General features: G+C 57.1%; 1 long non-coding RNA gene across 1 annotated transcript; it reads left to right on the top strand.

The window, feature by feature from the left end:
* Positions 1 to 5390: 5390 nt before the first annotated feature.
* LOC139603929 (uncharacterized) lies at positions 5391 to 5940 on the top strand. The gene is made up of 2 exons (XR_011683861.1): positions 5391 to 5648; positions 5679 to 5940. It is a non-coding gene; the product is annotated as an uncharacterized lncRNA (long non-coding RNA).

Genomic DNA, 5940 nt, shown 5'->3' with positions numbered 1-5940 from the left:
TGTTATATAGGGTGGATTAGAGCACTGAGATGTTCTTGCTCCCACAAGTTCCGGGAAATCAGTTGGGAATCCAAGTATTTGATGATTTAATTAGAGACAAATGGTCAATTGATGCAGCCCTGGCTGGAGAGAGCGGCCAAAGATGGGGAGAAGATGAACGGCCAGCAGAACAAATCCTACAACACCATGGACCAGCCCCTGGGAACCGAAACCAATTCATATCAGGAGCCACAGAACCCATTTCTCATTTCAATGGCACCATTAGATTACAAGCTGGCCTCGGAATAACCACCCAGACAGCTCCAGCTCCTGACCTTCCTGCTGAGCAATCCACTGAAATGAGGAACACAACATTTCACCATGGGATGGGATCAGATCATCTGTTAGCAGAGAAAAGAGGAGTTTGTGGAAAATCAAATGACTCCAACTGGTCTTGGCAAATAGATGACAAAGCCAAAGTGGTGAAACAGATAACAAAGGAAACAAAAAAGCAGCTCATGTACCAGTCCAAACGTGGAAAGGATGGGAATGGGACATGGTTTTGTGGTTCCCTGGCAGACCATGCGTTAAACGAATGCTGCTTCTGCTCTGATGTGCTGCAGCACCTCTCACCTTTTTACCATGCTCCACACCTTGAGAGTGCAGCTCATTCAGCAGCTGAGCGAGGGGCCAGGGGCTTGTAGATAAGGAAGTAAGGGGCGAAACCACCAGCTTCAATAAATGTTATTAATTAACACGGACTGCTGCTCGCAGAAAGTCCCGCTAAATTCCTGAACGGTCGAGAACAAAAAAGACTTAACAGAGCCGTGAATATCGGCTGTTCTACAAAAGTGGGGGTGCACATTAACGAGGACGTGCAGTTGGCAGATCGGGAGGTCTGAACTTTCCAAGTACCTCAGCCAGTGGGCAAAGGGAGAGGGAGATGAGCCGGGAAAATGAGGATAAAAAGGAGGCTGCGAACTACAACAATGGCAGCGAGCGCACGGCAAATGCGCCACGGCCTCTCCCTCTGCTCAGCAATAAAGTCACTTGTACAGGACTCCTCTGTCTCCTCGGGGCACAGAAACCTCCGGCCACGTGAATTTCCCCGCACAGCCCCGGGCACGGGGCAGCCGCCCCTGTGCCAGCCACAGGAACCGGGCCGAGCCAGCGCTGCTCCGGCAGCGGCTCCTGCCGAGGCAGCGGCCGCAAGGAGACCGCGGGCAGCCGCTCCCGCAGCGCCCTCACGGCAGCGGCACCACGGGCCGGACACGGCACAAGGAACCCGCCTGAGCCCCCTGCCGCCCCCGAGGCCCGCAGCGAGCCCCGAGCCCCCGCACAACCCAGCGCGGCTCCCACCTGCGCTGCGGCCGCCTCCCAGCTCCGCCGCCGCCTCACCGGTGGGTCCCGGTCACTCCCAGTATGGTCCAAATCACTCCCGGTAGGATCCCAGTTGCCCCCGACACGGTCCCAGCGGCTCCCAGTCATGCCCTGTATGGTTCCTTTCACTCTCAGTCCCTCTCAGTAAGAGCCCAGTGTGGCCCCAGGCACTTCCAGGATGAGCCCGGTCACACCTTACCCGATGCCATTTGCCCCCGCTGTGGTCCCAGTTGCTGCCAGTATAAGTCCAGTCACCTCCAGTTTGATCCCAGTTACTCCCAGACACTCCCAGTACTATGCCAGTCACTCCAAGTGTCACCCCATCAGTCCCAGTATGATCCCAGTATGATCCCAGCATGGGGCAGCTGCTCCCAGTATGATCCCAGTTGCTCCCTGCATTATTCCAGTTTCTCTTCTTCACCCCTACTACAGATCTGATCACTCCCAGTATGATTCCAGTCAGTCCCAGGATGATCCAAACCATTCCCAGTCCCATCTCAATTGTCCCCTGCATGTTCCCAGTAGACCTCAGTGTGGTCCCAGTATATCCCAGTATGATCTCTGCTGCCTCAGTTCTGCTCCCAGTGGGTTCTTTTCCCAGTCTGTCCCCGTCCATTCCAGTCTGTCCCAGTCTCTCTCCAGCAGCTGCTGCCCACCCCCCCCTCCCAACCCCATTCCCGGGCACTGGGACCCCCCCCTGCACCCCCTATCCTGCCCCAACACCCCCCTGCACCCCCTTTCCCGGGTATCCTCCTCTCCCAGCCCCTGGATCCCCCATTTCCGTGAGCCCAGGGAGCCCCGGGCCCCCATTCCCGGCCAGCCCGGGGCACCTCAGCCCCAGCCTCCCTTTGCTGGGAAACCCGGCCTGGGCACGGGGCTCTGCGGCCGCTCTGGGATTTATGATCCCCCAAAGGAAAGGGAGAGAACAGCAGAGAGAGAGCGAGAGAGAAGGAGATTGGGAATCAGGGATCGGGTCCCAGCGCCCAGCCCTGCTCCGCCGGGGGTGGGACCCGCACCCGCAGCAAAAATTGGCTCCGCTGCTCCCGCTGCTTGCCCGGCTTTGGGCCGAGCCCAGCGGGGTCCGGGCAGAGTTTGAGCGCAGGGCCGGGAGTTCAGCAGAGCCCGGCCCGGGGGTCCCGCAGGGCGCGGCCCTGGAGGGTCCCAGACGGATCGCCGAGGGATCCAGAGGGGTGCCAGGAGGGGATCCAGGTGAATTCCCTGGAATTCGCCCTTTCCCCCTCCCCCCGCGCTCCCTCGGGCACTTTCGCTTTCGCGTCTCTGCAGCCGCGATCGGGGACGGCTGCGATGGCCCCAGCGCTGGGGCTGGGGGTGCTCCGGGGGCTCCTGGGGCTCCTGGGGGACCCGGGGGCCGCGACCAAAGGTGAGTGGGACCCCCCGAAACCGGGACCCCCCTGAACCGCAATTCCCGGGCACCGGGACCCCCTTGATCTTCCATTCCCGGGCAGGGGAACCCTCCTGAACCCCCATTTTGGGTCATGCCACCCCCCCTCACTCCACTTCCCCAGCACCGGGACCCCCCTGTACCCCCTCATCTGGCACCGAGATCCCCTGAACCCCCATTTCTGTTCACCGGGACCCCCCTGAACCGCAATTCCTGGGCACCGGGAACTCCCTAAACCTCCATTCCCGGGTACCGGGACTGCCCTGAACCCCCATTTTCGGTCCTGTGACCCCCTCAGCACCCTTTTTCAGCACCGGGACCCCCCTGAACCCCCATTCCTGAGCACGCGGACCCCCTTGAGCGCCCATTTCTGGGCACAGGGACCCCCCTGTACCCCCTTGCCCAGCATTGGCACCGCCCTGTACCCCCTCATGTGGCCCCAGGACCCCGCTGAATCCCCATTTCTGGTCACCGACGCCCCCGGAACCGCAATTCCCGGCCACCGGGACCCCCTTGAATCCCAAATTCCTGGAAGGAAACTCCCCCCGAACCCGCATTCCCCGGCACGGGAACCCCCTGAACCCCAATTTTTGGGCACTGGGACCCCCCTGCCCCCCCTAATCCGGGCCTAGGATCCCTCCGCACCCCCGTCAGTGCTCTGGGACGCCCTGCACGCCCATTCCCGGCCACCTCGTCCTTCCCAGACCCCAGACCCGCCCTTTTCCTCGGCTTTTGGACCCCCAGATCTCCCAAATTTCGGCGTCCCCCCAGTTCTTCATTGCCGGCACTTCCTGGAAGGGGTTCCAGGGGATCCCGGAGGGTCCCCTGGGGTTCCAGGGGGTCAAGAGACCCCCCTTGAACGTTCATTTCGGGACACTGGGACCCCCCCTGTACCCCCTTCCTCAGCCCCGATAACCCCTGCACCCCCTTATCTGCAGCCTGGAACCCCCTGAGCCCCCATTCCCGGGCAGGGAAACCGCCCTGAACCCCATTTCTGGGCACCGGGATCCACTACATCCCCTTATCCGGCACCGGGACCCCCTGAACCTCAATTTTCAGGCACCAGGACCCCTTGAACCCCGGAACTCGGGAATGGAACCCCCCGGAACCCCATTCCTGGGCACCGGGACCCCAGTGCATCCCGTTATCTGGCCCTGGGACCCCCTGCACCCCTTTTCCCAGCACCAGATCCCAGCCAGGCCATTATCTGGCACCAGCACCCCTGAACCCCCATTCCTGGGCACCGGGACCCCACTGCATCCCCTTATACAGCACCAGGACCCCCTGAACCCCCATTCCACTGCACCAGGACCCCCGTGCACCCCCATATCTGAGACTGGAACCCTCCCAAACCCTCCGTTCTCAGGCACAGGGACCCCCCCCTGCACCCCCTTATCCAGCACGGGGACCCTCCTGCACCCCCTCATGCAGCACCAATGCCCCCCCGCACCCCCTTTCCCGGCCCTCCCCCTCTCAGACACCCCAGCCCCCGCTTTTCCTTGACCCCAGCACCCCCTGGACCCCCACTCCTGCCTTCCACAGCCCCCACCCACCACCTTCCTCAACACCGGGGCCTGTGCACCCCCTTTCCTGGGCACAGGGACCCCCTGGACACCCCATTGTTATAAAATTGACTCAAAACGAGTAATTTCCAATCAAAGAATTTATTAATTATTGAAGCAGTTATACTACGTAAGCAAAGGCTCAGCGCTGGGCGACAGGGGAGTCTCCGCTCCACCTACTGCCGCCCCAACTAGTTTCTGATTCAGTCCTTTTATCCTCTCCATCCTTCAGGAGTCCATGTTATCTCGGAGTTCTCTGCGCCTGCGCTGGTTGTTGCTAGGGGGTCATCCTTCTGTCTCCTGGTGGTCGGTGATAAAGGCTGCGGAGTCTTCCTCAGCCGCGTCTTCTTCACCCTATGTCCTTATTTGGTGACTTCTCCGTGGAAAATTACCAAAATCTTATGATTAACGCAATATGTGCCCTATCAAGCTTAAGCAAGCAAATGTCCTGCCTTGCAAACTGTGCCCTATCAAGCTTAAGCAAGCAAATATCCTGCCTTGCAGACTGTTTATCTGCCCCTGCCCCTTCCCCAGCTTTTCCCTGGTCGTTATCTCTGTGAGTTATCTGCTTGTACCATTTGTCAGCGGGAAAGGTTTCCCTGCTGGGTGTTTATCTGCCCCTGCCCTTTCCCCAGCCTTTCCCTGGTCGTTATTTCTGTGAGTTATCTGTTTGTACCATTTGCTGGGTGGGACTATGTGTGGGCTCCTGCAACCCCTTCCCTGGTATCCTTGTGGCTCATATCTCATGAAGTAGTACAGAAATAGTCAGCAGACAACTCTTGTAACACACTGGTCTCTTTTTTGTGACGAACAAAATGTAATCCCTCATCTCAATCCCCCCTTTGTTTTGATACTCAATTTTGTTCGTCAAAACGCTCTAATTCCCTTTTGCTGAGCTCCAGAGATTCTTCTGGATCATCCCTCTTCAAGGTTCCATATTTTGCTCGTGTGAGCATAAGGTGAGCAGCTTCTAATCTGCCTTTTACAATGCTAATCAATTTATTAAAAATACAAGGGTCAAACATGAGTCCCAATAGTAAGAGAAGTAGTAGACCCGCTGTCGTTGATAATAAAGTTGTAAGCCAAGGAGAATAGTTAAACCAAGATTCATACCAGCTTTGGTGTTTTTCCCTTTCTCTTTGTCTTCTTTCTAGCCCCTCCCTTAGTTTTGCCATTGAGTCCTGTATAATTCCGCTCTTGTTTACATATGTGCAGCATTCTTCTCTTAAAGCAGCACATAGTCCTCCTTGTTGCAGGAATAATCGATTTAACCCCCTTCGATTTTGTAAGGCTACCTCTGCTAGGGAATCTAATGATTCTGTGAGGTCTTTGATGGAGGTTTCGATCCTCCTGAGGTCTTCATCTACAGAGGCTCTTAGTTCTTGGAATCCTCGGTGTTGCTGTATGAGTGAGGCTATTCCTCTTCCTGTCCCGGCTGCACCTATTCCTAGTAACATTGCTACAGTGAAGGTTGTGAATATTTCCCGTTTCACTATGTGGGGTCCTATATTTTGATATTGTTCATAAACGTACTCTACGGGGTGGTAAAGGACTCTGGGTACTATCAATACTTGAATACAAAAGTCACTGGATTCATTAAATCGGTCTATATTTATA

Source organism: Agelaius tricolor, unplaced genomic scaffold, assembly GCF_023055355.1.
Source record: "Agelaius tricolor isolate 1412-34295 unplaced genomic scaffold, bAgeTri1.0.p SCAF_42, whole genome shotgun sequence".
NCBI lineage: Eukaryota > Metazoa > Chordata > Aves > Passeriformes > Icteridae > Agelaius > Agelaius tricolor.
This window is presented reverse-complemented; position numbering and strand designations above follow the sequence as displayed.